We start from the raw sequence: 24,958 nt of genomic DNA, 5'->3' as shown, positions 1-24,958 counted from the left end.
TTAAAACACAAACCTGTTTATCTAATATAAACACACATAGATGACCACTATGGGGACACACAATCACGTGTGATTGTTTACATAATAGAAAACACGTGTATGCTCAACTTTAATAAATACATATATACGATTTTTTTTTGGTTTTAAATGGCTTTTAAAAAGTTTACAGTAATGCAATTTACTCTCAGGTTTGGTTAACATATATGTAATTCGTCTACTAGTATTTAAAAATAAATAAATAAACAAGGTCGTTAGGTTTCTCTTTGAATTAATTGATATTTTTTTATTTTTTTATTTCTGAGCCTTTTATAGCTTGCTATGCGTTATGGGATTTGCCTACAGTTGAAGTCTTTACGATGACATAACGTTGCTAACCTTTACTTCTTTTAGTATCTACGTAATTTATTGGCAATCATATCACATGTACTTCTTTCCTTTTTTATGTGAAGGCAACGGTATATATTATATATCATTGGATTTGGAAAAAATAGTTCTTTTGAAATATCGATGTCGTCAAAAAGAAATGTGGTAACACTTTTGCATAAAATAAGATAAAAGATCAAATTCTGTTGTTATTTTTTTCTTCCATATTTTCAAAATTAAAACTCAGCAATGAATGATAAATATTATTTTTACCTGAAGCCCACTATCATGACGGCGTATTTTGCGTAAGCTCTTTCCTGTGATTCATTAAAACTAAAAACCACTAAATACTTCGAAAGCAATTACAATTGAAAACATCCAATCAAAGAGATCCACACAACAGAATTAAGCCAAGAGTATCTTTTAGTTCATCTGTCAAGGAACATGATTTGAAATTTCTACAAAATTCGTACCCTTTACTGGAGCAAAGCTCCAAACATGTAAGGTTTTGTTGTGAACAAACACATTACTTTTTACATGGAGATTTTCCATTACATGAAACTACAAGATACTGCAAGAATTAGGCTGCAGTTTGTTTACCTATTCCAAACAGAGTTAAATTTGTTTCGCATCCGGTAATTTTATGTACAGCAGGCAATATTTTACAAATTGTTGGGGAAACATAGGCACATAGTGGTGAATGGGTACCAATCTTCGCCCATCCTTAATACTGCTTATGTTCCCCATTTGCACCCACAACTCGCTTGTATGTGTCATATGTTTATAGTAGTGAACACACAGAAAAATCACTTTCGTATTAGAGGTCCGTATGATTGTTCTTCCGCTTTTCCATTTCTCTAAACTTCGTGTCAAAGTTTAAGGCATTGGGTATATGTACGAGTATCGGTCTCCTCTTGGTGCTAAACAATTTACAACAGTCGCTCATAGTGTTGGTATGATCAATGTTATGCGTATCAATGTTATGCGTTTACTTTTCTTCATTGGTTAGAGGTATAGGGGGAGGGTTTAGATCTCACAAACATGTTTAACCCCGCCGCTTTTTTGCGCCTGTCCCAAGTCAGGAGCCTCTGGCCTTTGTTAGTCTTGTATTATTTTAATTTTAGTTTCTTGTGTACAATTTGGAAATTAGTATGGCGTTCATTATCACTGGACTAGTATATATTTGTTAAGGGGCCAGCTGAAGGACGCCTCCGGGTGCGGGAATTTCTCTCTACATTGAAGACCTGTTGGTGACCCTCTGCTGTTGTTTTTTATTTGGTCGGGTTGTTGTCTCTTTGACACATTCCCCATTTCCATTCTCAATTTAATGAATAACTTTGACAATTTCGGGATTTACAAACTTTCCGGCTAAGTTAAGCTCACATCAGTTGGAATCATAGGGGATTGTCAAAGTTTTAGAGAAGAAAACAACCACAGAAATAAAGGAGAGCCTGTTATTTTTCTAGAATAGAAAAAATTCTTCCAGTCAGGAATCCTTCTCCCACCAATAATCTGATACACTATAGTTTTTGTGCGGTGTTCTCTTTTTCAACAGACTGTATAAAGTTGTTCATATCGTAGCGATCAAAAACGTCTGCTACTGTTTGCGCTATAGAAATTCATTGGGAATTTTTTTTTATAGTTAGCTGCAAGGTCACCGAATGTTTTACTTCTCTTAACATCAATACATTGAACCAATGCCATACATCTCGGATGTATATTGTGAGTGATGGTACACAGAAAGGTAGGGAAAGTGCACAAGAAACTTCAGTTTCTAATTGTTTCACCAAATCAGACTTGCATGATTTTCTCATGGTGCCGTCATCGTGAAAAAGGTAAATTGGAATGAGACGTACAAAGTGCGATAGCACATTTTCTATTATTACACCATCTCTGCATTTTGCCAAAATCAGTTCACGTCTGTCAAAATACAAATTATGGATTTATGTGATCGAAATTATTTTTTCCGATTTACATATCAGGTTTTTTTTGTCATATTTTCAAACGTTTTTAGTTTTGACTTTGATATTAGACTATAGAAACTCCTTGACTGACATAAAGAAAGAGTACTAGTGATGAAATGTCTAAAAATGTTCAAGCCTACTCCGAGAGTTGTGAGCAAATACTCTTGAACATCTTGTAGCATGCATTCAACAAGGGATATTGATAAGACATGGAGGATGGGATTTCACAATAAAGGGATCAGTCAGGGTAAATTCAGATGGTTCAAAATGGCAATAACATCTCTTTTCATTGTAGTTGGTTTTGTTTCCCCGTGTGAATTTGCACTACTGCAGCTATTCTAGCTCTTTCAAGCTTACACGACTAAGGGATTCTAGGAAATGTCTAGTAAGTGACTAAATAACAAGCGCAGACTTTTGATATGTTATGCCTACAATGACCCCTGATCCCCTTGAGGCTTTTTAACAGTCTTTTGTGTTGCCATGTCGGTCCATATACCGTTAAAATATATCCAGATGTCTGTCTAATAGCAAAGTCGCTATCTTTAAAATGTGATCGAATATTCTCAGAAAAATGAAGCATATCGAGTATGTAAACTGGCATCCACCTTCAGTAATTGGAACAGTTGGTTACAAAAAAAATAAAGGTTACATTAGAGATGACGATCTTAAAGAAGTGACCAAGTACTCTCTCGAAAATTTCTACTGCTTCAAATAATATCCCAGTATTTGAATGCAAATGATACAGCACATCCCCATTGCTTGTATGTTTCTATAAGAGGAGCTGTATATATACTGAGCCAAAAAAGTTTAGCAACACTTTTTTTTTTTTTTGGTTGTTGTTTTTGGAAAAAAATTATTTAAACATCATTGATATAATCCTTAGTTTTACCTGTAATTCGAAACTGTCGAACTTTTTTCCTGGTGATCGATTTCGCGCCATTTCAGCTTTGCGTGTGTAATTGATGTTTTACCTTCTGTTCCTGTACTTTAAAAACGATATTAAAAAAATCTTTTTCACTAACGTTCAGAAACACACCATTGGTAAGAAAAACACATACACTTTTGAAAAAAATGTATAGGGCATCAACTAGGCCTCCCCAAAAATGACCGTCAGAAAGCTCTTGGAATTATTGATGCCGGAATGAATGTTGCTGACATCGTGGCTCAATTCAATGTGCATAAAGCAACAGATTAGAGACTAACAAACAGATTTCGACGAATGGCAACTGCACAGGATAGGTCGATATCTCGTAGACCAAAAAAAAATATCGTCAAGGGAGGAGCGCTACCTTCGCGTTACGTCAACACGTGAGAAGTTTTTTCCGGCCACAAAAGTAGTGCATTGAATAAGGGCAGCTGCTGGTTTGACTGCAAATCCTCAATGGTGCACTTAGGGCATGGCTGAGAAATTGATTTCGAATAACACTATACTCATTTCCGCATTTTGACCCTCCCGCGCTCCATACAAAGAAAATCCTAATGAATGTTAGTGATAAACATTCATGTTGCTTCTGCCATGTCGTAATTATATTTCGTTATTATCAAAACTATATGTTGTTATGATTTTGTAATAAAATAAAATTTCACATTTTTGTTGCTAAACTTTTTTGGCTCAGTATATATATATATGAGATTTGAATAGCTGCGTCTTATGAGCGTTATGACTTTTGACTTGCTTGAATCGCTGAATTAACGCTTCTGAGATAAATGAATTTGAAATTATTGATTAGTAAAGGTATGAAATATTATATAAATGTCGATTATTTTACATTTTGCCTAAAACAAATGATGAAATTCAATTGACACGTACTCTATTACATGCAAAATATTGGTAGTGATAATCTTTTACAAACACTCTTCAATTTTAACGGATTAATTTTGTGAAACTTTATTTGAAATTGTTAAAATTAGGTGTAACAACAATGCATATAATAACAGAAATCATATCATGGATGTTCTTTTACAATTTAGACCTCAAAACTTATCAAAGTCGTTTTTTCTTTTAGTCCGGCGGCTACAAGCATATTTCAGACGAATTGTGCACATCCTGCTACAAGCATGAAATTTGGCATAGACCTTCCTCAATTATTACTCTTTGATTTCAGATAGGGAGGCATTAGAAAAAAATGTCTCACTTCCGGTAAAATTCAAAATGGCGGACATCATACTTAAATCAGCCTAATATCGAAGGCAAGTATGTGAATAGGTGTTTTTATCATGCTATTATCATAATATTTAGTACAAACCTTTGTTTTTTACTACTTTTGGATATATTATATAGATTAGATGTCTTAAAAAACCCTACTTCCAGGTAAAATCCAACATGGCGGACTTTGTACTGAAATAAGCTTATGTTAAAGGAAAAAAAGACTGCGTGGGAGACATTGATGGCATTTGAAGATGTGACTTTAACATAAAGAATGATGATTGATCAGCCTAAATCACCGGGGTTTTACTGCAAGATCGCACAAACTAATTAGGTGGGGCTAACATGGTTAACGAAGCAAGAAAATAACTATTTGCACAAAGGGGAAGGCTAATTGAGGATGTTCCCTTAACTTGGTCTAGTCTTTTCCAGCATGTAAAACGTGCAATAAACTCAGGCGGATGTTTAGGGGGACGAGCTGGGATTGGCTTTTATGTTACCCAGTCCAGGCGCTAATGGTTGCCGAAGGGACAGAAGATCCCTTTTAAAAAACTTTTTCTGAGGCCTCATCATTTTGTTAGAAGTTTGTACATTATGGATGTAAGAAAAGATGCCGCGGTCGTTGTTTATGGGGAAAATCGGGTCCCCCGTGCACTTCCTTGTGTGCATGTGGTGGTGACCGTGAATAAATATGTATTTTTTGCCAAATAGAAGTAATTTTCAAAATGTTTTAGTAATTCAGTGATTTATTTTGTTTTAATCAATCTATCCAAAACTCTACATCGAAGATATGGATTAAGGACTGACTTTTGAAATTTACGCCATATTTTTTTACCGGAAGTGTCATCTTTGTATTTAAACATTTACAACAGAACAGATTTATTGGTTTTGGGGATAACTTAAAGCAATAAGTTTAATGACCAACACAAAAAACAACATTTTCTTCACATGATGAAAAAGTTGAATATTTAAATAATAAATTGATATTTCTATGTCCGCCATTTTTGGTTATTACCGGAAGTTAGGGGTTTAAAGAAAGGTTCCTGCACAATGTAAGGTTAGTAGCAATAAGTTAAAACACACTTCAATTACCCTCCATAAAACATAAGCTTATTTCAGTACAATGTCCGCCATGTTGGATTTTACCGGAAGTAGGGTTGTTAAAGACATCAGATCAATATGATATATCCAAAAGTAGTAAAAAAAAAGGTTTTTACTAAATATTATGATAGTAGCATGATAATAACACCTATTTACATACTAGCCTTCGATATTGGGCTGATTCAAGTATGATGTCCGCCATTTTGAATTTTACCGGAAGTGAGACATTTTTATCAAATGCCTTCCTATCTGAAATCAGGAGTTATAGTTGAGGAAGGTCTATGCCAAATTTCATGCTTGTAGCAGAATGTGCACAATTTTTCACAAAGCTGCCGTATTTCAAGTAAACTAACGTATTTCAAAGCCCATTTTACAAAAATTGAACCGTGCGATTTTTTGACGACAAGTCAAAATGTTAAGATTTACATTTGAACTATCAATACTGTGATTTATAGCCATATAGTCCGAATGACATTGAAACTGCTTAAAAAGGCGGTATTTTCTATACTCGGTCACCGTACTAATTATTTGTATCCTGTTTCAAGCAGTTAACTTAATTCTCTAAGCTTTGACAGAAACAATACAAATGTTATCTTAGCAGTGGCGAATCCAGAAATTTTGATAAGTGGGAGCCCACTGACTGCCTAAGAGGAGGCCCGCTCAGGTCACGCTTCAGTGATATGATCAACCAAATTTTTCTCAGAAAGGGGGAGGCGGGTCCCCTGCCCCATCCACATTCGCCTCTGCTTATGGCAACTGCTCCAAACGAAATATTTTGGGTATCAACAATTTTGAATATTAAATGAATCCGAATACTAAAAATGTTTTTATAAAGAATACTTTTGCCGGCTGAGCTTTTTTGATCTCTATACGGGAACCATATTGATAGGCAAAACAATGTGCGCCGTGCTTAAGGAGGCTCGCGGGTACAAAAAGTTCGGCAAACAATTTCATTTCACATGTTATTTATTACACTATTAGTTATTACTTTGTAATATGGTACAAAAATCAACCACAAATATCGATTCGGTCTGGCCCCAGATGACTTTTAAAATGTTTTTATCGTGTATGCTTCTTTCGGAGGCAAATCGTGATCTTAAAAACGGTGACACCATTTTTTTATTTCATTTTTCTTTTAAGTTATGAAAAAGTTCATTTATGAAAAAAATATAGAGAAATCCTATAATATGGAAATAAAAATTGATTTAGACCCGCGAGCCCCCTTAATTTGACTCGAAAATATGTACTAACTGAACATAGATCTTACCTTGGACATCTTTGTCAAGAGGAACAACCCGTTTCTTCCGTTGCAACTCTTTAACGGGCTGTAAATAGAATAAAATGTAATAGAGCATAATATGTAAATGTGTTTTATTACGAGAAACTGATTGTAGAGTTGACGAGCATGTGCCAATGTATGGTTAAACTTTTAATGATCTTTTCAATCAAAGTTTATTGATTATTTACTAACTACTTACTTTTATAAGAAATGTTGAATTTTCATACTTCTGTTATATTTAATAATAATTTGTTATGAATTACAAAACATTCCTTGTTCTATCGTTATTTGATCCGATATTAGAGTCTGTTGTTTACATGGCAACATATATCTTCACACCGGAATCCTCGACAAAAGGAGGCGTATGTAGTACATGTATTTATTTTCAAGGTCCTTTGTACGTTTCGAACCGTTATTACCATCTATGCAATACAAAGTACTGATTGAAAAGCTGGGGTAAAGTCGTAATTCGACATTTGACAGTCTACCGCATAAGCTATTTTTGGATGAAATACAATTCACAGTAACAAAATTTGCACATTTAATATTCCGTTTATTTTGTCTGCGCATAAAATACTATGTAACTTACGCATTATCAAAACTTGCTTGCACAGTTATAAATACAACTCGGGTACAAAAAGTTCGGCAAACAATTTCATTTCACATGTTATTTATTACACTATTAGTTATTACTTTGTAATATGGTACAAAAATCAACCACAAAAATCGATTCGGTCTGGCCCCAGATGACTTTTAAAATGTTTTTATCGTGTATGCTTCTTTCGGAGGCAAATTGTGATCTTAAAAACGGTGACACCATTTTTTTATTTCATTTTTCTTTTAAGTTATGAAAAAGTTCATTTATGAAAAAAATATAGAGAAATCCTATAATATGAAAATAAAAATTGATTTAGACCCGCGAGCCCCCTTAATTTGACTCGAAAATATGTACTAACTGAACATAGATCTTACCTTGGACCTCTTTGTCAAGAGGAACAACCCGTTTCTTCCGTTGCAACTCTTTAACGGGCTGTAAATAGAATAAAATGTAATAGAGCATAATATGTAAATGTGTTTTATTACGAGAAACTGATTGTAGAGTTGACGAGCATGTGCCAATGTATGGTTAAACTTTAAATGATCTTTTCAATCAAAGTTTATTGATTATTTACTAACTACTTACTTTTATAAGAAATGTTGAATTTTCATACTTCTGTTATATTTAATAATAATTTGTTATGAATTACAAAACATTCCTTGTTCTATCGTTATTTGATCCGATATTAGAGTCTGTTGTTTACATGGCAACATATATCTTCACACCGGAATCCTCGACAAAAGGAGGCGTATGTAGTACATGTATTTATTTTCAAGGTCCTTTGTACGTTTCGAACCGTTATTACCATCTATGCAATACAAAGTACTGATTGAAAAGCTGGGGTAAAGTCGTAATTCGACCTTTGACAGTCTACCGCATAAGCTATTTTTGGATGAAATACAATTCACAGTAACAAAATTTGCACATTTAATATTCCGTTTATTTTGTCTGCGCATAAAATACTATGTAACTTACGCATTATCAAAACTTGCTTGCACAGTTATAAATACAACTCCTCTTAAATAAGAAAATCACAATATTTTATTCATATATTTTCAGATGATATTAACAGAATTTTTGCATACAGTTGGACTTTGTATTTTAGTTTTCATTGTTCTACCGTTGTGTGATCCGATTTTAGCTTCCGTTGTTTACATGGCAACATCTTTTTTAACACCATTTATTAATTCTGGAAGCAGCATATATCATGTGTATAAAGACGCAAAAAACCCCCCAAAAAATGACGAAGAAAGAGAATGGAAAGTTATACGCGACACAAGCGGCATTTTCGGGATCATACTTCAAATAGCCGGAATAACATTGCTAGCAATATACTTAAATGACGGTTTAATGATCGGCCTCTTTCTGATAAGTGTCATTTTAGTGTCTTTAAAACACTGGGAAAATTTTGAAGTTGGTGACACAACCTCTGTTATATGGCAACTCCAGAATCCACGACCAAAGGAAATGTGTTTTGTATATTTTCTCAAGGTCATGTTTACATTCGGAACAATTATTGCCATCTATGCATTGAAAAGTACTAATAGAAGAGCTGGAGCTTTCTCGTTATTCGACGATGGACAGTCTACTGCATTTGCTATTTTTGGAGGACAAACAATTGACAGTAACACAATTTGCCAATATAATATTCCGTTTATTCTATCTGCGATTAACATAATATGTAACTTTTTGTGTTACGCATCAGCAAAACTTGCTTGTACAATCAATTGCCAAATGGTATGTTTTGTACCTCCATTGCTTTTATTGCCGCTGTTAACAACAATTACAATCCCCGTGGCTTTGAGTGATCCAGCTATGTTAAAAATTGGATCCTGTGATTTACTTTTCCAAGACTGGTGTTTTAACCTTGGTTCCATGTACGACTTACGTTTTTTACTTTCTGCTGGTGTTTTATTGTATTTTTCAATTATTTGCATCGCGGTACCCATTTGGAAAGATAGTGGTAAACGTGCAAAAACAGGCGGGTAAGGCTACAAATACATTTTCTTATTTTGTAGAAAACAATACACCAATAAATTAAGTAAATGAAAATAAATTGCAATACATCAAATTTATATTATGAGATCCATGAATTGGTACAATTCGGACACAATATACATTTAAGCAGCACCATCACTTGTTTAGATAAAATGTTCGATGTGAAACAATCATTCCGGTCTGTTAAGCAATACAGAGTAGAAAATAACAAGAACATGTGCAGAATAAATAAACAATGAAAATAAAGGATAGAGAAAAAAGACAAACAATAAAGAAAAGAGAATACTAGGTGTTTTTCTTTATAAAGCACAGCGGAAAATTGGAAGAAAAATAAAAAATACAGAGAATAGAAAAATGACAATATTCATAAACACAGGAATGAAAAATCCAACCCAAAACGAACCAAAAGAAAGGTATTTATACTACAAGTATGGAGTGTATAAAAAAGATTTACACTATATTTCAATATTTTCCGGTTGCAACCGATTGTAAAAAAGTTGTTCTCCTGCGAGGCTCGGTAGTAAATTGTCTCGGTAAATGATTGGTTAAAATTTAATTATGACTTTAAATTCTTTTGGTTTCTTCTGAATTACCTATTGGGACGTCTTGAAGAAAAAATGCATCACTGTATTAAGTGCAAAACTGTTTGAAAAGGAAGGAAAATATATCAGTAGGGATAATTCCACTACTTGCGCTTTAAATATTGTTGTGGAACCTCACTCACCAGTCTGCAATCTAGTATCTATAATACTAAAATTACGAGGTCCAATTTGTCAGCCGTCATCGGGTAAAAACGACAAATCAAAGAATTCAACTCTATATATAACTAATATAGGACAATGGTGTAGATTAAAAATTACACCACTCCAGACCCTTTTGTTTTCAGCATAATTGATATTGCCAATAATTAACAAGTTCCGGGTCGAATCCGATACCGATACAAATAGTATATTCAGCTATTACCTTATCTGTACGTTCCGCATTTGACAGGCGCACCACCGAACGGTGTATTTAGGATTTTGCTATATACACGGGTCATAATCAAAGGACTGACACTACTAAATTTAATCATTGTCAAATTGTTCCCTATTGTAGTTTTATTCAGCAATCAGCAAGACTTTCTAAGATAACTAATATTGGACAATGCTGTTGATTAAAAAATACTCCATTCCTGGATAGCCAGGACCTTTTGTTTTCCAAATAATTAATATTTCCGATAACTGATAAGTTCCAGGTCGACGGGTTCAAACAGAAAGATTTGAAAGCAGATAAAACTGTGTATCTTATAATCGACATGACTTATCAGATGACAATACCAATTAGTAAAATAAGGCTTAAGCATAGTTATATACTTTAATTCAGTCACGGACCCGCGATATCACGGGTGTGTACTTGTATGTTTATATTTTTGACATTGATTTTTTTTTGTATTGATATTATAAGTTCTGTCACCAAGGGTAATAAATGCACGAATTTGTTTTTGCAGTGTCTTTGTTGGGCCTTTCTACTGCGGAATATTTTGCGAATTGTCACTTCTAAAAAATCGGAGACGAAATGAAAAATACGTGGACAAAAATGGTAAAACCATCAATAAATCTGAATCCAAGGTATGTAAGGTATATTAGAAATTAATCATAAAAGATATTTATTTGTTTGATATTTTGATATATTCGCATAGTCAAGTTGTTAAAATTGAAGTTTGCGAGAGCTGTTTAACCAATCAAGGTCGTTAAAAACTCCCATCATCCATTATATACGAAGTTTATCCTAAGCGATTAAAATTATAAAACTTTTTAGATTAGGCGTTTATTTACATAAAATAGAATAAGTGACCATAGTTGACCCATAGATAAGGACATAACTTGATATACATTGAAACATGCCTTGTTTGTAAAACCAAAGACGATGAACATCAATTAATCGAATACTGTCAAAATAAAACTTATTTCTCTATTTTCAAATCTGTCTGATACCGAAAAAAAAAACAGTAGTCCTGCTGAATCTTTAAAATATGAACCATGTGAAAAAAAGGTTCCTTTATACAACAGGTTTTAGACCTGAGGGCAGGGAACTCTTAGTTATTCATGCCTGTATATATGTATAAGTGTATTCGAATGGTTCATTTTTGTTTTTGTTATTGTTTGTATATGTCTCAAGCATAATGTTCGATAATATGACAGTGTGGAACACTTTATTCTCATTATCAAATTTTACTAAAGTGTTTTGTTTTTTAAAATTTCTTAAACTATCATGTTTTGACAGTCCATCATTGTTTGAATGTATCTTATTGATAAAAAGCGACCCACAAAGGGAATTATGCTCGATAAACGATGGCTGCATGAGTGAACACAATTTACTCAATATCTTTTCCTCCATTTAAAGTTAATTTTAAAAAATAGAAAAAAAATAAGAGAATTAAGTAGTCCATCATGCGTTATTACTTTTTAATTGGGTTTGTAAAAAAAGCTCATGTATTAAAATGCATCATAAGAAAATATGTAAAACCATTTGCGAGGATATAAGTATGCTAATTTATGCATCTCAAATAGAGTGGTGGTCCCGACCTGTTTAAACAGTTACAATCATAGATAATCCTCTAATGAAAACGGTCTAAACGGGTAACGAGTATGCCTAGTTTAGCCAGATTTCTTTCTAGGTACGACAACTAGTTACTTTCATTTGACAATAATGCTATCATATGCTCTCTTGTAGACAAGTATGTATATTGAACTCACAAATCGTCATTCTAACTATTAATTCGAAAGCCATCAGAAGAGATGCAGAAATTCTGCTTTTTGAAAAGTATAAATCTTTTGTAATAAAAGATATATATTGAAGCAATGATAGATATTGTTTTGTTAAGTCATGTCTCCACTAGTGTATTTTCTTTTGACTCGTTTGATTTTCTGAATTTTTTACTTTGACCTATCGTCATAGGATTAAAAAAAGTGTACTTTCTACAAATGAAATAACAATATTTGTCATCAACAGTCATCTGTTACTCAATGAATCGTTGTGGTTCTGGCTTTGAAATTGCTATTTATCATTAAATCCATCAATAAATTTTGTACTTTGTGAATTTGCATATCCATATTGCATTATCATTTAAAAAAAGGGCATTACAATGGCTTTTTACATGCCTCTCAACTAAAATTGCAAATAAGTTAGTTCCAAATAAGTATACACAATTGCAACAAAGTTATGCTATATGCCTTCCGTACGTGTGAAAATAAACACAACTAGTATATACTATGAAAACTGTCGGCCGTTTTTTTTTGAAAGTCTTAATCGTAACCCGTCAGAAAGTTGCTGAATAGATAACGAAAATTAAAAAAAAACAAATTTAAAGATAGTAATCAAAAAGATATTAATCGTTTTAACTGCATACACTGCTAATTTTCCATAGGTACTATTTCTTTACTTTTAAATTATTGAAATATTTAAGTACCTGCATTTTGAAGTACTTGATTTGTACTTAAAATTCTGGTACATAAATAATACTAACATTTGTCACAATATTCCATGTTTGTAAATCATAAATTTTATCAGAGATTTGAAACATAAAAACTTTTAAAATGCTGAAAATGTAACGATGTGACCAAAAAACTGTAGTTATTAAATGTCAAGTACATTTCATTTACTGTAAAATACAGGTACCAAAATATTACAAAAAATGTAAAAGTAACAACAAAGTACCGGATATAAAAAGTTGATTTCAAGTTTTTTGATACAGAAATAGTACCAATACAAATGTAACGGTGTATTTGAAACATCATGAATGTTGAATTTTACAGGTTGAAAAACTTTTATCTCACTTACTTTATCAAGTTTTCTGCCATTTTATTTTACAATCTATCCATTTTGTAGTTTGCATTTGTCCATAAAACTACACAACATAGTTAACAGGATGTTATTATATAAATCTTTGTGTTATGCATTAAAATTGGAATTTCAATTCTGCATTTTGTTCCCCAATTTTAACACAGCAAAATTGGTTTGAAATGTATAATGTAACCGCTATACACATGTGCATATATGAGTCCGCCCTAAGTATAGATATATCGAGAACTTTATCTTAGGTTTTAAACGAAGCCAAAAAAAAAAAACACAACGTTTTATAAGAATCGATAACCATTTTTAAAATAAACAAAATTAGGCGTACTCACTTCAGTTTAAGTTCATACGATACAGTTTCAATCCATGGTGATCTTTTTATTAAACGGAAATAAGCTTACAAGCTAATGTTTTCCTGATCAGTTTTAAAATTTGTATTATATAAACAAATACCACAAATACCACCATGCTCAACATTTAGAAAAAGAGAGTCGAAATATTAGAATTTTTTTTTTTTATAAATGTATGTTTCTTTTCTTTGGAGGGCCGTATTACACTTTTTTGTTCTAAAAGATACATACATGTGGATTTTTCTAAAGCAGGTTGAAATATATCTGTTTTACCAAAAAAAAAAAAAAATGATCTTAAAATTCTTTATTTAATGTTGAGAATTTCACAAGAAACCCTGCAGTTTTTGCAGTATTGTTGTAATAACCATATCTGTGAAGGCCTCATTTCTGTGTCCGTTTCTCAAGTCTGTGCACCGTATTAACGTCATTCACAAATCCATATTCGTTACAAAAAAATACAGCCTCTAACATGCGTCCTTCTCTTAAAATGTTTTTCAGTGTGTTTCACCATGCGCAAATTGATGCCAGTCTTACAAGTACGGCCTTATATGATTTTATTTTTATTAAGTCGTTATAGAATTATGATATATGCAGATTATGCAACTGCTGTCATAATAGTTTATGTTTCCTATCCACAAATTCCAAAATGTAACAATTTACATGTTTTAAACTCACCAATACAAAAAAAATCAACGGATTTTTTCATTATTAATTTGCGAATACACAAAGACTGTTAACATATCTTCACCGGATTGATGACCATAACCGGACATTTCATTGAAGAGTTTATCCCAAAACACCTGTCTTTAGATGAACTGATCTATAATGATCAAACTGGTTAACTCCGCCTAGTCAATGCAAGTGAAATAAATCAAGAAATATAACATTGTCAAATTGTTTGATTTACTTGATCCCGTATTTGTTTCTTATGTAGTTAGTATCGTAACTTCCCTTTTCTCATGACGTCTTGATAACACATACGAAATATATAGACAATAACTGTTTAGTGTCTTTAAAAATATTAGCTGAATTTGTACGAGGCTAGGAAACAAGGTGTATGCGAGCTTTTAGCGAGCTATTACACCTGTTTCGAGCCGACTTATTGTTTTTTTTTTAGTTATTGTCTTTATCCTGCAATTAATTCTGTATATTATTTGTGTTTTGAAAGACACATATTTGCATATATTTGATTGAAATCCCTTGAGTCCCATGTAGTAATACGATACAGTAATCACACATTCAGCTGAAGACGGATTCGCAAAAAAGAATCTCGAATGGTCAAAAATAATACATCGCTCAAGGTGAATAATTATCTATTTTAACATAACAACTAATTTCAACAGTAAACACATATAACAAAACATTGTCTAATTTGAAACAGGAGTGTACGAGTTGTCCTACGCTTCAGACTCGGCAATCAATAAACATGCATGCTGAAATTGACATGGTTCATTTTATTACACAATCAAACACATTCAAGTTTTGATATCGATAGTTGTCATCGTAGAAAAGACTGCTGTTCATGTGTGTATGTTATCAGAAAATTAGTGTGATTCTTATTGCTCTAAAGAAATGTTTGAAAACAAACAGAACGTATTAAAGTAATCGTTAATTCGCAATTGAAACATCATTGGAATGCGACTGCAATACCCATTCTGAGGTCACGCAGGTTCATACCATACTCAGTCCGGCAGTAGGCGGAGTTTTTGAGCGATAACTGTATAGTATACAGATACAGCATAACGATATCTGTAGGGCTTTATCTGTATAGTAGCACATCCAATTGCAGGATAAAAGTTAATAAACAACCTGAGACATAATAAAATCTGTATAAAGCAACTTAATATACATGTACGGCCAACAACAATTAATTCAACATATTCTGTATCGTAAGCTTTACACATATACATTTGTACACCTGTTTACAAACGTTTTGTTTAATGTTTAAATGTATATGTATCATGTATAAATGTTAACCCATAGGGTATAATTTTTTTTGCCGGATAAACAATGACATTTTGTGTCACTAGACTATTAGAAATAAAACAAGTTTTGGTAAAACTATTCTATTTACTTATCTATGTATTTTTTTCAAATTCATTGTGTTCCATGTTATCAACATTTAACAACCACACCATAATTATGTATACAAATTATGGGCATACATGTTACTTTATAAATGTGCCTTCTATCTGGTATCGTTACATGCTATGTGTGTATCTTATTGCACTATACAAGTATCGTCAATAACAGAAAACAGTAAAGCATCTTTTCATATGGTGTTAATCACTTAAAAAAAACTCAAACACAAATACAAAACAAAAAAAAAAAAAAAAAAACAAAAAAAAGGAATGTAACACATAACATGCATTTGTTGAATAGTCATTTTTTCATTTTACTCAAAGAAGTCTAATATATTGTGTGTATGCTGTGCAACAATGTGGCATGAAGACGAACGTGAGATGAAACAACTTCTCGAATCACTTCTGAGGTAAATGAATGATGGATTATATATTTTGTATTTCGCAGCTACGTTATTACGACCTTCTATGTAGTGACGTCTACGATTTCAATGAACGTAATTTAGGTACTAGTATATTCGAAAGTCAAAAGAAATCAATTATTGGGGCTTGAATTTATACTGACACTACCACAGGTTGAACTTTTATGCTAAACATTTTACCACGAGCGTTTAGGAGGGGGGTAAAGTATTCGTATAAAGGGACAAGCATAGGAAAATCATTATAAACCAAGGCCCCATGAATCATTTTTTTTTATCTTATGGGGCAATACGTCGAATATTTTGGATCGAAGCGCTCTAGGTGAAGGCACATGTTATGCACTATTAAATTGAAGAAAAATAATAGATCTCACTTAGCTAGCAAATGCTTAAACTATTTGCAATAACGTATTTTGATAGGTCTGGATACAGTTAAATGATAATTTTACTTATATTAAGTATGTTAGAAAAGCCTATAACGCATTGAATCATCCTTTATATTATTACGTTTCCCTGTTGTGATGATTTTCAATAACTGCAATTTTCATGACATGGTACATGACATTTTAAGAAATGATGGTAGGTTGAATCTGGTTTTGTGGCTAGTCAAATGCTTTTACGCTAAATATCACACTAAATTGACAACATTACATGACAGGACTACAGTGTAAATAAATGCAAGACATCATTCCAAATAGACTTAACTCATGAGATTGATGAGATTTATTAACTAAAATATCTGTAATTTAGTGCGGTCTGATATCAGTGCATTGTGTATATTATTTTTATTTATCATATACTTAGCATTGATATGATAGCTTTTGCATATGTGTAATGAGCGGAAGTACACAAGCCATAATTTCCCACCCGGGCTGATAGCCCATATCAGGTGCATCTCGTGCACAAAACCCATAATAGTACCTCTCGTGCAAGTTACTTCCGGTGTTTCTGGTATCGATTGTTTATTTTTCCATTGTGACGTCAGATATTTTTTATGACGACGTCAAAATTTACGGGAACTTTTGTGGGGATAGTTTAATACTTGCTTACAAATGCCATTGACAATTATGAATCATTTTATAGTACAACAAACATGGAGTAATAATGATCATACAACTCTTCAAAATTTTCAATGTTTCAAAATGCCTTTATAGGAAATGTTACCATATATATATATATATGGAGGTGTTGATGCTGTTGTTGGACAATTATAGTATATTTGATTCATAATGTAACTTCTTTATAAAGTTTTTGACTGTTTTAGCTATTGCATTTGTTTATTTGCCTTACATAAAACTATTGTCGGAAGTATATGATAAAGCGATTAATACATGGCCTTTTCCATATCAGCCTGGGTATATTCCCTCGAACCATATCAGCACCTCGACTCCGTCTCCGGCTGATATGGGGGTCTCGGGATGATACCCAGGATAGTACGGAAAAGGCCATGTATTAATCTTTATGTAAGTTGGTTTTGTGTGTTCCGTACCGACTGTTTGAGTCGAGTTATTTGCAACGGATTTTTACACTTTGTTTATGATTAAATCGTGCTGTTAAAACACTGACGTTTTGAGTATAATTGTATGAATCTCTATGAAACTTAACCACTAGGTTCCATACCATAGAAGACAGGTTTAGATTTGTTTTTCGGGTAGTTATATCAACAGTTTAAGATTTGAGCGGACAAAAAGGGCAAAATTCAAGCATTTTCCTTGTTTCAGAACAATAACTTGTATATAAGTGTATGGATTGGCATCACTACCACATATTCTTTATCTATTACCTGAATATGTGTATATGGATATCTGTAGAATTGTACCAAAAGGTTTTATGCAAACAAAGTTGACCTTACCTATGTAGGATAAGGGGACACATATAGGTTGTATGAATGGCCTAATGTTTGACCAATTTTAATGTGGTTTAATTCAAAGTCATGAATTGTAGGGTTCTATAATATGTTCAGTCTAACCGAGTTTTTGTATTTTTGATTTTGGGCCCTGATGTTTTGAACGGTCATATTAGAGGTCAAAAGGGTTTGTTTGAATTCTATAAGAAAATATTTTTTGTGGCTCTTTGTTATGTCTAAACCTGTAATTAGAGTTGTTTTTTGTAGTAAAGGCCCAGTTTTCAAATTGATTATTATCATAAACATGATAAATGGCCAATAGGGGTCTAATATTAAACTTTTGTTACAAAAAAATAGTCCAAGAGGTTCTCTGATGCTTATTCTAAAAATGTTTGTAGGTTCTTTTTTTGGGGTCCAAAATTGAATTCTTTGATATGATGAATGTAATTCTTTATTAATATATTGGATTTTAAGCCACGTTATCAAATTAGTTCACATTGATTTCAAAAGGGACAATTAAACTTTTTATAATTTCACAAAAAAGAAAAAAAATGAGCTCTTGAGGGCTCTTTGTTGTGTTTAATAGGACCATGTATTTAAATTGTAAATATTGATCATAATAGGTAAAAATCCAATTAAAAATGTTTCATTCTCCTTTTTCATTTCGTGTCAGAAACCAATGCTTTGTCAAATATTCAACCACATTCCCCAATCTGCCTTTAACTGCCCATGATCAAACTGTGACCAGCAGAGCATTTGATAATGTTTATCGAACATGATAAGAATTTAGCATAAAGATAAAGGTCAGACCTAATTGATAATTTTTTCTAGTAATGTATTTTGATTGTATTTTTAAAGGATTTTTATTTCAGCTTGGACAAACAGCAACGCGAAAATAAAACAAATGAAGACGAGAAATTTGATCTTGAAGGTAATCTGTAACAGTTTTATGATTTAATTTGTCAATCATATATATAGCCAACTACATTGACGTGATTAGATTTAATGTGTTTTTAACACGACTTTTAAGCACCGCTTTCAGTCTATTTCGTGGCGGCCAGTTTGTATTGGTGGAGTGCCTAAAAAAACCCCACACCTGCCTTCGATAGGAAACTGACAATCCTAGTCAATTAGGATTGGAGTCGAGTGCACTCACACGGGCGGGGTTCGTACTCACAACCTTAGTGTTGACTGGCTACTGATCACAGTGGTACTAATAAGACCACTAGACCACCGAGTCTTCCGCCTACTGTATTGAATTGTGTATCTATGATACTAATAAACCTGTTCATAAAATGTAACCACACAAATAAGTCCGGGTAATCAATAGAATGCTTTTACACAAAGGATCGGTAAACATTTATAGCGATTTGTAGAAGAAATTAGTCGAGTCAAACGTTTTTGTTTTGAAAATAAACGACTTGCATAAGATATAAAGGACAAGACCATCATTAAGTATAACAAAATTACAGAACTCCAACTTCAATAAAAAAGGAAAGTACATAACAACTGACATATCAAGTGATATCAACCAACATAGCTTAAGGTAGACCTAGGTTAAGGGAATAACTCTTAAAATCATCAGAATGTTTGTGTCAACCATTTTCAAAAATATATTCTAAGCTTCTAGGTTACATAGATTATTTTCAATCTGTTTCAGGTAAATGCTTAAAATACATTGATGAACTTGACTTTTACAAACGTTTAACTGATTTAAAGAGTTATCTCCATGAACCAAGGTCTACCCCCTTAAGTTCATACACAACTTGCCTTTTGTGGATACTTGAAAAAATCAATTGATCTGTTACAGTGCATAACACTAAGTCCCATTTTCTATGATCAGCTATAAAACAGTTTTTGACTATACCAGTAGTTGAAAATATTTGCGTTAGTTCGGTAATTAAAACGTTAACTAAAGATCATACTGATCGACCGATATACATATGTTTACTGTCGGCGAGATTCGAACTTACAAAACAAGTATTGACAGCCTAGTGAAAAAAAAGTTTGACTCTTATACTGTGGTACCCCTCATTCTATTACACAACACTCTAACAAAAGAATATTAGCACATAATATAATGATGAAGACACATAACCTGTTCAAAACCTTCTTTGTCAAACCATCCTACTTAAGGTATAACTATCCTGAATATCAGGCATGTACATAAATATGATAGATACTTGATAGACATTTTTTTTATTGTAATCAACTTTATGATTTTTAATATTTTTGATATCATTAGACTTATGAGGCGCGCCATTTATGTACAACTAAAAATCCTGGGGTACAAATAAGACTGACATTTGGATGCCAGTACATGCAACTCTAACGATACTTTCTTTCTTTTTATATCAAACATTCCATCCGGAGATATAACCGTCATCAATGTCAGGCTTGTTGATGAATACAAAAGAAAGAATATTGACACTTTTTTTTGTTATAGACACAAGTGTAAACCTATTCATCATGATGTATCGAAGGGAAAAATTTCAATACCGTCACAATTTTTTTGAACAAGACTTCACAAACATGTTGTAACTGAAAGAGTTAGTATTGATTTGTTTCATAAAAAAAAAATTCAAATATCTTTTCATGGAGAGGGATAAATTCCTTTTTTTTTGTAAAGAAACACCCTGATTCAAACAAAAATTCTTTGAAACTGACATTATCAAGATGCTTGATTTCTTGATTGACAACATATCCCAGCAGGCACTCAACGTTTAATAAACGTTGAAATGAGGTTGAAATGTGATCAACGTATATTCAACGTTGAAACAACGTTACATTTTCAACGTTGAGGAATGAACCAACATTCAACGTTGAATTAACGTTGATCATTTCAACGTTGTAATTGGAACGTTGATTCAACATTGAATCAACGTTAACTTATTTACTCATAGTAGGCCTATATAAAAAAAATCATTATCAGAAGGCAATATATGCATAACTGTAGAAGTATATATTTATAAAGAAAAGAATGAAAAAGAGTTTTGCGTTTCACAAAACAGTATAGTACTAACTATTGGTCGCTATTTCAACTTGAGTTTTGCGTCACCGTGACGGTATGAGAAAAGGGGGGGGGGGGGGGAGGTTAGTCGTTTGATACTCAATTTCTAGGGAATAAGAAATATAATTTATTAATTTCATTTCACATAACTTTAATTTGAACATAAAGATAACATGTAAAGAAATTTAAAATAGTTGATTATCAACATTGATTGCGATTTCTTTCATTCATATATTCGCGGGATTTGAACAGGAAGTTAGATTGCCCATGCGCATTATTCAAACATGCACCTTTCCTGTATTTGAAAAAGAACAACAAAGGACGAAGTCGAAAGAGAAACTTCCCGTTTATCACGTATATTTATGGTATGTAGATGTTTGCATGTGGCTATCACGGTTTGTTATATTTATGAATTGTGTTTAGAAACTCTGAATTGGTATCATATTGCACAATTAGAGAAAATTATAACGTCAACATTGTATTCCAGAAAACAGATGAGAACACATGGAAGGTCCATCATATATTATTTCCTCCAATTATACTATTTCTAAGATCATTTAATGTGGAAAGCATATTTAGTTTCATTTTAAAGTTTAGGTAAAGATTGTTACAATTATTATGCTTAAAGATTCATATAAGAAAAAGGGGGATAAGCAAGTGTTTACACAGGCACTTGTTTCTATCCATTGGAAGACCCACTATCAACGTATATTTACGTAAATATACGTTGATAGTGGGTCTTCCAATGGATAGAAACAAGTGCCTGTGAGTGTTTACATTATTTTGCTCAGGTAAATTTCCCAACATGTTTACTTTATACTATATATATGCTATTCTTTTAGTTTAACTTTAAGGCTTGGTAAACCACATACTTTTTGGAGATCATATTAAACAATGAATTTCAACTGGACAACAAAGTATTGAATTTGAATGATCATGAAAAATTGATACTTTTATTGTTTTATTTTTACAAAAACAAGTCAGTCTGAGCCTTTACTGATCTTCAGGTGATCTCTAACTCTGTGTAATATGAGAAATGCATGTTTACATTAATTTGTACGTAACCTGGTTTTGAATGTTATAGCAGTTCATTATCTAGCTGCGGAACCGTAGCTCTTAGGTCCTTATGCAAATAGTCAAAAAATAACATAAGGACCTTAGAGCTACGGTTCCGCAGCTATCCATTATCTGATATAATGAACATGTATTATTTATTTTACAGAAGCTTGTCAAACAGATCAATGGTTAAAAGGCATCAAGTGGAGCAAAATTAAAATTCAGTTTTGGGAATTCCAGTCTTTAAAATCATCAAATGTAGGTTTTTTGTCTGTATAGCTATATACCATTTGTGTTCAAAGATTAATCTTTTGTTTATTCTAATTTTGTTTACCTTACATACCATATTATGTTTGTCTTTAATTATACCTAAGCTATTCTAGTAAAGCTCTTTATTTTATGTTAATGGAATTGTGCAGTCATCAATTAAAAAAACGTCTTACTTAGGTAAAGTGTTTTCATTGTTATCAATAACATAGTGAAACCCGCAGTCTTACAAAACTCAGGTTGAAGCTTCTTCATTAACAAAAAAACTACTAATAGTAAACATTAATGTATATATTTTAATTAATGATTATCTTATTACAATATGTGCTTCGTCATTATGGTTTTATTTATTTTCAATGCTTCTAGAAACAAATTGAAAGTGGCTCAAATTTAAAATATCTTTTCAGGACATACAATTTATATTTATTATATATATATAATCTGATTTTTTTCAGAGTTTAAATATACTGCAAGAGTAAAAAGATGTCACTTGGAAATACATATCTGATAAAGACCTCTCCTGCTTAAAATTTACCGCTGAAAGATCCCGAGGTGGTGGACGAATGATGACATGCAATAAGGACAAAAAGAGACAAATATAACAAATGAATTTATAAAATAAATCTTGTATCAACAGAAATATCATTGTATTACTATTTTTGATATTATTGTTCCTAAGTAAATAAGTATTAATGTAATGGTTTTTGAGGGTAACATATACATTTATATAACATATATGTATATATAATCAAGGACCTTTGTTTTTTGTGGATAGTTGTCTGGTTAGCAGTCATGCAGCATCTTCTTATTTTCGTAAATATTGCGATCATCCTGAACACACATTGGATCTAATAATGTCTTCACTCTTCCTAGATATGTATACTACTTTCAAGAAGGGTTTAACATTGGATGGTCGTTTAATAAAAACTACTTTGAACTTGTGAGAATTGTTTAGAACTATTCAACATCTTCTTTCCTTTCTGTGGTGTCAGGGAATAAAGTGCATGTCTTAGTTTTTATGCAAACTGCAAATTCATTGAATGATTTGTCTTTTTATAGCTATTCACAACAAGAAAAACTACAAGTAAGAATATATCAAAAATGATAGGTGTCCACTTATAAATTAAATAGATAATTATGTCTATAGTTATTGTTAAATACAAGTGGACACACAGAATCATTTCAGCTATTTCTTCTGCCAACAGGATTTTAAGATGTGACATTTATGGTCTAGATTTTTGACTTACAAGCACCAAATGTTGTTTAAAGTAACAGTTGATGTATTTATTTAGATGTCTTCCATTCAACTTATCTATTTTGTTCATATGTGTATTGGTGAGAGGGAAAAACATTAAAAAACGTGTACACCCACACTGCCTGTTTACCATCTAACAACAGCAAAAATTTGGAAAGCAGGTAAAAAATGTGGTGTTTGTAGCTTTATAATAAATTTCATTATTATACTTTCAACTACTATTCAACCTTGAATCAACGTTGAATGGATGTTGAAACTTCAACGTTGAAATGACAACGTTAATTCAAATTTTCAAAATCAAACATACATTTGACATTGTTTCAACGTTGAAAAACAACCTTGTTTCAACGTTGAATCAACGTTGAGTGCCTGCTGGGATGTGTTACGTTTGAAGGAAGTGTTTGTCAACAGACTGTCGGAATTTCAATGGGAAGCAATTGTGCCCCTCTTATTGCCGACTTGTTTATTTATTATTATGAGGCTGACTTCTTACAGGAACTTCTTAGGAATAAAGATAACAAGTTAGCACTATCCTTTAAATTTACGTTACGTTATATAGATGGTGTTCTCTTACTTAATAATACAACATTTGGAGACTTCCCACCGAACTACAGATAAAGGATGCTACAGATACACAGGCAAGTCTGCATCATAACTTGACTTACATCTAGAAATTGACAATTAGAGTTGGTTGAACACAAAACTTTACGACAAAAGAGATGATTCCCATTTGTGAACTTCTCAATTCTATGTAGCAATATTCCAGCAGCGCCTGCATACGGGGTATATATCTCTAAATTGATACGATGTTCCCGGGCTTGAATTTCCTATCATGGTGTCCTTGATAGAGGGTTGCTGCTCACAAGGAAGCTATTAGCCCAAAAGTTCCAAATGGTGGAGTTGAAATCATCCCTTCGTAAATTTTACGGAACCAGTCATTTGTAATAACATAAATAACTCGACGGGTGTCACATGTGGAGCAGAATTTGCTTGCCTTTCCGGAGCAACTGAGATAAACCCCGGTTTGTGGTGAGTTCGTGTTGCTCAGTCTTTGTTTTCTATGTTGTTTTTTGTGTGCTATTATTTGTCTGTTTGTCTTTTTATTTTCTAGCCATGACGTTGTCAGTTTATTGTTAATCTATGAGTTTGACTGTCCCTCAAGTATCTTTTGCCCCTCTTTTGTAAAACATGTCTGGTGGGTTTTTTAAAATTCCAGAATAAATATTGCCTGGCGTTCTTATGTACAGAAAGGAATTTTCAATCAATAAAATGCTTGTCGTAGCATGGATTTTAATAGATATTCTACGTATTATTCGAAAATTGCCAGTTGGTATTTCTTTTTTTTCTCTTGTCATGTGATATGATAAAACCCATTTACAAATAATGCTTGG

At 32.5% G+C, this 24,958-nt stretch overlaps 1 long non-coding RNA gene across 1 annotated transcript; it reads left to right on the top strand.

The window, feature by feature from the left end:
- Positions 1-21,221: 21,221 nt before the first annotated feature.
- On the top strand, positions 21,222-22,954 carry LOC143058448 (uncharacterized). Its single transcript, XR_012973065.1, has 3 exons — positions 21,222-21,354; positions 22,212-22,303; positions 22,768-22,954. It is a non-coding gene; the product is annotated as an uncharacterized LOC143058448 (long non-coding RNA).
- The last annotated feature ends 2,004 nt before the right edge of the window (positions 22,955-24,958 follow it).

The sequence above is a fragment of the Mytilus galloprovincialis genome, chromosome 14 (assembly GCF_965363235.1).
Source record: "Mytilus galloprovincialis chromosome 14, xbMytGall1.hap1.1, whole genome shotgun sequence".
Classification (NCBI taxonomy): domain Eukaryota; kingdom Metazoa; phylum Mollusca; class Bivalvia; order Mytilida; family Mytilidae; genus Mytilus; species Mytilus galloprovincialis.
This window is presented reverse-complemented; position numbering and strand designations above follow the sequence as displayed.